The sequence below is a fragment of the Empidonax traillii genome, unplaced genomic scaffold (genome assembly GCF_003031625.1).
Source record: "Empidonax traillii isolate 1590-97213 ecotype Southwest subspecies unplaced genomic scaffold, ASM303162v1 scaffold127:size982661, whole genome shotgun sequence".
Lineage (NCBI taxonomy): Eukaryota > Metazoa > Chordata > Aves > Passeriformes > Tyrannidae > Empidonax > Empidonax traillii.
This window is the reverse complement of record NW_020955320.1, coordinates 410,634-419,267: the sequence shown is the minus strand read 5'-3', so window position 1 is coordinate 419,267 and position 8,634 is coordinate 410,634.

The following is an 8,634-nucleotide window of genomic DNA, read 5'->3' as shown; positions in this document are numbered from 1 at the left end:
CTGACATTAAAGCACACAGTCAAAGCATCACATCAGATCATTTTAAGCAGACATTCTTAACATGGCTTTTTGCTATTCAGTTTGTTAGCATGCTCTATAACTATGATATTTTCATTGCTCCCTGAAATCTTCTGGATTGGAAATATGTCTGTGCCATATTCTAAGGATTAGATTATTTCCCTCAATAAGCCAAAAATTGAAAAGAGCTTTATAATTTTTTCTGCTCGCTATTTAGTTCTACCACTAATTAAAGCTACAAAGTTGATGTTAAAAGGAAAGGCTGAAGAAGCTGAGGGCTGTTCAGCCTCAAGAAGAAACACCTGAGAGGAGATCTCACCAATGTCTATCAGTATCTGAAGGGAGGGTGTCAAGAGGATGGATCAAGGCTCTTCTCAGTGATGCCAAGCCATAGGAGAAGCATCAAAGAGCAGAAACTGATGCATGGGAAGAAAAGAGCAGAAACTGATGCAGCCTCAACATGAGGAGGAACTTCATTACTGTGTGGGTGACTGAGCACTGGAACAGATTGCCCAGAGAAGTTGTGGAGTCTTCCTCACTGGAGATCTCCAAGAACCATCTGGGTGCAATCTGTGCCATGTGCTCTAGGATGACTCTGGTTGGACAGGGAGGTTGCACCAGATAACCCACTCTGGTCTTGTCTGGGGGCAGCATTTCTTAGTACAAAAAATTTACAAGATACTCAAATAAGCAGATTTGTGGAAATAATCATAAACCCAATTGTTAACTTTGGTTAGTTTGACCAGTATATAAGTGTTATATTAGGAAAAAGAGTTTCTAACATTGTTTGTATCTTGATTTACTGAAACTTTGCTGACTGTGCTCTCCTCTAATTCCACCTAATCTTACAAGTAATTGTAAGTACTGAAAGGTTAATCCCAATTAGACCTGATTGGCACTGGCATTAAGTGTTCCTGCTTGTAAACACATCCTCTCAGTTACTGAAGATTGCAGCTCATTAGTTTCTGTAACAGGATTTTTTTTTGGTGACAATAAACTATTGTTTTAATTAGCAACAGATAATGAATTTAAACTGTAGTGAGCTGCTTCTTAAGAAGTCTCAGTTACTGCCAAAAAACCCATCCTGAAAAAATATGCAACTGATTTGTGACTGAATAATTAGTGGCAGACTAAAACAGCAAAAAAAAAAAATCTGGGACAGCCCCTCTCAATTTTTGGGTTATATTGAGAGGAATAAACTAATGCTTAGAATCTGATACAGACATACTTCCAATCAAAGATTACAGGGAGCAGTGAAATTAAGTTGTAGCTAGAGAAGGTGTTAAAAAACTGAAAGCAAAAATCCTTGCAAATGTCTGCTTACATGGATTTGGTGTCATGCTTTGATTGTGTTCTTTAATTATGATTGCTTTAACTGGATGTGCACTGGGCAGTTAATTTGCATTTTTGAGTCTGCATATATAGTTTATTTTAAGTTATGTAAGTAAGTAATTTAAGTTTTGTAGTAATTTGGAGTGATGACTGCTAATCTTCCTTACCAGATACTGAGAAATGCCACTCTCACTTCAGTAGATATCAGTGATGGTTATGCTGTAGACAGCATTATTTTCCTACCAGGAAAATAATAAATTTTTCTGTTAAGTTGTGTCTTTAATGTCAGTTGAAACCAAATTCTGAAATGGCCTTAATAGAAGGAGAGATTATGTGAGTACAAAAGATTAGGTGGCTTAAGGTGTGTCTGATTTTTTGCACTGAAGAAGCTGGTTGAATGCAGTGCCATTTCTGTCCTGGTCTAACTCTGTGGCTGTGTGAAGGTTGAGAAGTAAATTCTTTAAAGATTATTAAACAGAAATGGTTTGATTTTTTTTTAAAATGTCCTTTTTTTTTTTTTTAATGTAACTTGACAAGGACTTCTGCCTACTTTAGATTATCCAAACTGCTCAAATTATTGCCCACATCGTAATATAGGTAGTAGTTTTATTGCCAGGAAGACAACAGAAGTGTACATGCAGCAAGTAAGTTCTTGTGTTGGCTACTCACTCAGAAGAAAGGCTGTGCCAGCAATTATGGGGCATTTGTTTTAAGGCCGTTGTCTAGAGATGAAGTGACTGTCCCCTGTGGCCATTCAGAGCCAAGACCTCTCACTTTTACATAGCAGAAGCAGGAGTCTGAACCACCAATGTTTAATCATTGAGAATGCTAGGATAGTCTAGGACAGAAAAGGTGGTGATAACTGTTTTATTTTTCATTCTTAGAAGACAGAGGACCCATTACCTTGGTAGTAATGTATATACTACTGTGTTTGAGTGTATTTTCCATTAGTTTGGAAAAGGGAGTATAGAGACAAGTAATGTTGCACCTTAATAGCGCTTGGTTTAAGGTACAGAAGAATCAGCATTTCCCTTTGCTGCTGACAGCAGGATCTATCAAGAGCAAGCAGTATTTGACTTTTCCACTGACTCTTTACCAACTTACCTTTTCTTCAAAAGCAGAAAATATACAGAAAATGACTCTTGATTTTGTGTCTGGGTGCAGAACTGAGGAAAAATTTGGGTCAGCAGAAATTGCAGAATGATTGACTTAGCTGGAAATAAAGGGGGAACATTGTGGGATACTATACACATTGCAGACAGACCTTGACCTATAAGCTGTGAGACTTTCTTTCTTTCTTACTCCTGTCCATCTCTTATTTAGTTGGGCTGTAGACCTGTTGGAATGGACACAAAGCCATATCCATGTAAGCACACCATTTGGTACGTGGGGGTTCTAACAAATGCGCTCGCTATTACTGTGTCACGTCTAAAAAATTAAATGATACTAATCAAAATTAAAATTAGGGGTTTTTTTAATTTCTTACATCTTTAAAACAGATTCATGCAAGTGTTCATTGCATTAAATCAAGACACATTTCCTTCTGATTTCTTGGAAGAAATCTGTACTGTCCATTAGACAGTTGGCATTGTCAAATTAAAAATCACTGTTAAAACACACCCATTTTGCCTCACTAAGTGTGTACAACATTCCTCATCTGCTTTCTGAAAACACAGAAGTTCATTTACTCTTAAGCAAATTATTCTTCCCTCAGTTTTCCTGTTTTCTACTTGGGGTTTAAAACTCTTGCAGTGACTTACTCCCTTACGTACACCGTTACGTAAGTTGAACTTTCCATTTTTAAGGATCTTTTTATTTTAAACCCCTTTGGTTGTTTTGTGTGTCAAAGTCATCTTCACAGAGTGGTGATGGCACCAGCTTTCAAGGCAGTCATTCTTACCGCTGAAATGCTTTCAGAGGTTGTTTTACAAATTGATGCCACCTGTTCTTCCATGTAAGCATTTTTTTCTCTTTTTGTCTGAAGAGGTTAAAATATTTAAAGCCTCTTTCAAATTCTGTAACTTTTGATAGTGGGCAGTTAAAAGAAGAGGTAGTACCATTTTAAAGACATGTTTGAGTTATGTCTGAATTACTTCTCAAAATAATTAAAAATGGCTGAACTTTTCACATTACTGTAAATGCTCCACCCTTGGTAATAGGACTACAGGCTTTTGCTACACTCTGCATCTGAGAAAGATGAAGCAGAGCTAGCTAGCACAGCAGGTAGCAAGCAGGGGAATCTGGCAGCCTGTAACCTCTGTGTGGCAGCAGTGAACAATTTTCAACGTGAGGGACTGTACTTCCCACCAGGTGGTCCACCCAGCTACCTTGCCCTGTCTTGAAGGGCGTGTCAGCCCCTCATTACAGCGAAATGTGCTGTTACCACCTGCTTGTGATTTCCTGAATTTTCCTAAATTTCTGGAACTTACTGGTTTTGGTGTTTGCTTTTTTGGTGGGTGGCTTTTTGGTTTTTTTTTGCTTGCTTATTTTGTGGTCTGTGGTCCTGTGTCATTGTCATCCCCATCTCCGCCCACCCCCCCAAACCACCCCCATCTGCCAGAACTGGTGAAGGAAAGAGTGTTGGTGGCCTGAAGAACAATTAAGTGGTAGCAAAAGACTGACTTTATAGTATAGTACTTGCTTATCTGGTTATTAACAGGGTTTAAAATCTTTTGCTTATATATGGAGCAAATCCACTTTAGAAGTTAGAATGACAGTACAGAGGAATTTTATAGAGAGGAATTCGATTCTAGTAAGTTTTATTTAAAAACCTCAATAATCTCTGTCTCAGGATGTACTTGTAGAAAGCTTTAATTTTTCTCAGCATATTTCCATTAAATTACCTAAGTACATAAAAACTAGTACTGACCTTTCCCTTTTTCAGTCCTAGATAAAGAGCTGGATTACAGTCAAATGGCATGTAATTTCTGTACTAATAAATAAAGTCAATAAAGGTTTTGTAATAGTCGATAAGCATATTTTTACGTAACATAAAACCAGAATGTTCTAAACAGTTGAAATTTTTCTTTCCTAATCTTACTGACAGACATTCTTTTTTTTCAAAAACATTGAGTTATTCCTAGTTGATAGTCAAAAATGTTGAAATAGTCCTAGTTGATAATCTTTAAAGTTTTACATATTTAAAGACTGAATATTGCTATTTGCCTTAGAAGCCTGGGAGTAGTACCAGATGCCTATTAATCTGTGGTTTACTGTAGCTATCCCTGTAAGTGATAGCTACAGCTATCTTTCTGAATGAGAAAAGCAAACAGCTGCTGAACTGAATTGAAACGGTGATGTTCTTCTAAGGCAAGGATTTGTGCAGGAGCAAATTCTAATTGGAATTCTTTCCACTGTCTCATGTAGGGACAGACTGGATTTCTACCCCCCCACCTTTTTTTTTTTTTTTAATCTCTCTTTTTTTCTCCTTTTTTTTTCTTTTTTTTTCCTTTTCTTTTTCACCACCCTTTCTTTCCCCAATAATTCCCACGCCTAAGTTAAGTAGAAGGAACAATACATAGTTTTTCTAAAATGAAGGCAAGCCATCCAGATAAACTGAATGTTTCTTTGTCTAACAGAGACACAACACGTTTACTAAGTCTGTAGTGAAACATAATGATAGAACATATTTTCCTTCTCCCTCTGGGTCTCATTAATACCTGCAGTTAGTTAAAATGGAAGACTTTAGCATGGCCATAATGAGAGAGATTTTTAATTTCTCAGTGGTTTGAGAATCCTCCACCCTGTTTCCCCAAAACCTTACTTATGCCAAATTAACATAAAACAAGACCTATGTACTTTAATAGTGTTGCCCATCTTTATTGTGTTTAATATTTTCCCTTGATGTATTATTTTAAAACCTTTTGACTGTCAAAGCCCTATGGCATTCAAGTAACTAAGACAATCATGACTCCTGCATTGTTTCTGAATGTTGTCATGTGTACCATTTGACTCTTTCCTTTGAGTAATCTAGGGACAGTGATGATGCCATGGAAGGTCTTAGTGAACGTGGCAGAATAAATTAACTGAGTCCTTCTCAGCAGGAAACATTGTGTCAACAAAAAAGTGGCAAAAATGCTACATCCTATTTCAAAACCTGCTGGTTTTGCACAGCCTTCTGCAGGTTGTCAGAAGATTGTTCTGTGGGAATATGAACTTGTTCCTTTGAGCTGGCTGGAGGTCCACTTTGTACGGTATGAGCCTCAGACAGACTCTTACAGCAGGAGAGGACTTTATGGGAGGACCATCCACCCAGAAACTACTTGCACTGACAGAACTTTGGGCAATCCAGGCAATGTCTGACGGGTGTAGTCATACCTCAACTTTAGGCATACTCTTTCCTATTGAGATGCACACACTTATGCTTGTTACCATTAAAATAAGATCAGTTAAGCCACAAGGCAGAAAGCTGCATAACGTAATTTGGAGACCAAAATGACGAGTTTTTGACTGAAAAAAAAACTACCAAGGACTAACTTCTGGTTTTCTGGAAAGTGCTTTAGTCCACTAAGGACTTGTTCACCTCCTCAATACAGCAGGGCAGGGGAGTCAGGTAATTACAAAACAATAACCAGGAACTTTTATGTAGTCTTGTGCTTAGTGTTTCGTAGCCAGAGAGGTCTGTCCTCCATGCTGCACATTTCTACCATGTATCTTATGCCAGCTCTAGGTGTTAATCAGAGCTCTCAGCATTGAGCTTGGTCATGAATCAAGCAAGAATCTACCCACACTCCCCCAAACAGGTACATTTGTGTGATGAATCAGTGCATTGAGCAATCAAAATGGTCTCAAAGCTGGTGGGGCTGGATGGCAGAGGGATGAGGGGGCAAAGTGCACTGAGTAAAAAGGGAGTGGATCAGGCGCTGGGTAATCTGAGCTGCCCAAAGTGTAATGGCCTTGGTGCTCATTGCACCCAGATGGGACCTGGTAGTACAGGTTATAAGGTCTTCTTCTAAGGGGACAGAAGTTGTTCTCCTCTGTGTCTGTCAGTGTTTTTGCCCATAGCCATGAGCCTGTAGGGTTCTTGAGGTAAGAGTCTTTCTTTCCTGTGGCTGTAGTGTGTGGGGACTGACTGCACTTTTTCCAGACTAAAGTCATCAACTAAAAATTGCATGAGCCAGAGGAGACTGTAAGTTTGGGAAGATTTTGCTGCTTGGTCAGGGTACTTTCATACTTTTTTTTTGAAGCAGGATCCACACCTTTCCACCCAGATGAGAGCTGGAAACACCAAGCTCTATGGTCTTTCTTTTATTGTCACCTTTTGACATTGGGCCATTATTTCCCCAGTGCAAAATGGAACAAGATTCAGCTGGAGGGGTGCAAAAGACTCTCTCCAAACTATTTGAGTCGTTATAGCAGTGCTATGGGACTTGTGCATTAAAATCTTGTTGGACAGATAAGAAAGCACTTGCCAAGGATATTCAATTCTGACTCCTGATTAAAAGAGAGAAGAGTTCCTTTTCTTCTGCTCGTGTTTTGTGTGGAAAGCCTATTCCTTTACATGTCTTAAAAAACATCTACTTGAATGAGTCCTGGAGGTGAGACAAGTCGGGTGGAAAATAGTGGTTTCTTTCAGGTCTGAGGCTGTGACTAAGTCCAATCTCAGCAGAATAAGTGCTCAGGCTTTCAATTTCTGTATGTGGCAAGAAGCTGCTGAGCCTGCCATACAGAGCTGAGCATCTGCAGCCTATCTGCGTGGTCATTCCTTCAGGAAAGAAATTAAAGTGTCCACCATCTTGGAAAGTTATCATTGGGTTTGAAGTCCTTTTATGGGGTCTAACTCCAGCGGCATGTTGAAAATAAAGCACAGTTGTGTTTTTGCATGCTTGTAACCTCCCACCACACTCAATTGCAGTAAGAGGTTTCCTGTGGTTTCTGGAAGCTTCTTGTCCTGTTGTCGCTGTGCAGAAGGGCCATACAAATTCATACTGTCCTGAGAGCCAAAGCAAAGCAGCTATTCTTCTCTGGGAGTGCCAGGATTGTGCCTTCTGCATTGTGTGCAGTCCAGAGCAGCAAACATCTATCACATTGAACTCCCAGGGCTCAGCTGTGCCTTAAAGATATGGTTTAGCTTTTAACAGAACTGATCAGCACACAATGTGCCGCCTGTCGTTCCTAAAGAACAAAATGACAGATGGGTTTATGATACATTTGTCTGGAGGTAGAGAATGAGAGGAGCAAGTGGGTTACTAATTGCTTTCTGATCATTGAAAAGAGAAGTGTCCCCATGCTTGACACAATTCGCATGGACATAGCAAAATTAATGAAGTTTTTCACCCTCAGCTGTCCTAGAGTGAGCTTCACACCATTGCCTCCCATGTGATCCTGAGATTTGAATGCAGCCATTTGCATTCAGCAGGGCAGCACAGATGCAACGTGAGAGTTCAAGAGTTTTAAAATGCATTCCTGTCATCAGGATGCTTTGCAACAGGAGTGCTGCTGACTAACAGCCATGGGTCATACTGGTGATGGTTACCATTGCTCCTTTTCGTGACACTTTTTTTTCTTAAGGCTCTTTGTATCTGATTATCGATAAAGTAATTTTTCTTCCAGATCTGTTACTCAGATTACTATTTCTAAACTGGTATGACTGGTCTTATGTAAAAAGAATACTCCTGATATGCTGTGAAGTAATACATGAAACTATGATTCCATTTAATTGTTTTATTTGTTATGTAGGTTTGGGGGCAAGTTTAGACACATTAAAAATCTCATTCAGCTGTGCAAGAAGACCCAGTAATCTTAGGACATAAGGTACCCTTGAGGGTGAACTAAGGTCAGGATTATGGCCCTAATGGCTGTATGTACTAGACAAAGTATCTTGACTTTAAACTATATTTAAAATTGTTTAAAGGTAAGTGTTGGTAAAATCCTTTGTGATCAACAGTCTTTATGAGATACTATCCATTACATATTTAATTTGATTACTTTTTAAATGCTGCTTTAACACTTATGTCCCATGAAAGGCCTATTATTCTAACAATTCAGTAACTAGATACATTAAATACTGTAAAATAAATTTAGATTATTATTTAATCCTATACCTAAAAAGATTTGTGTTTAAAAATGTTTCCAAAATTGATCAATGAGATTTATCAACTCAAACCCCAGAATTCTTCACTAGTTCTTGTCATAATGAAATATGGTTATGGGTGTGGTGGTGGAGGGAATGCTGAAAGCAGTGTATTGCTTGCTTAGACATGAAAATAGGAATAATTTGCCGGGCTGCATCTGAAAAATAAAATTGGAAGAGTAAAGCATAGCTATCTGACAGTGGAAACAGAA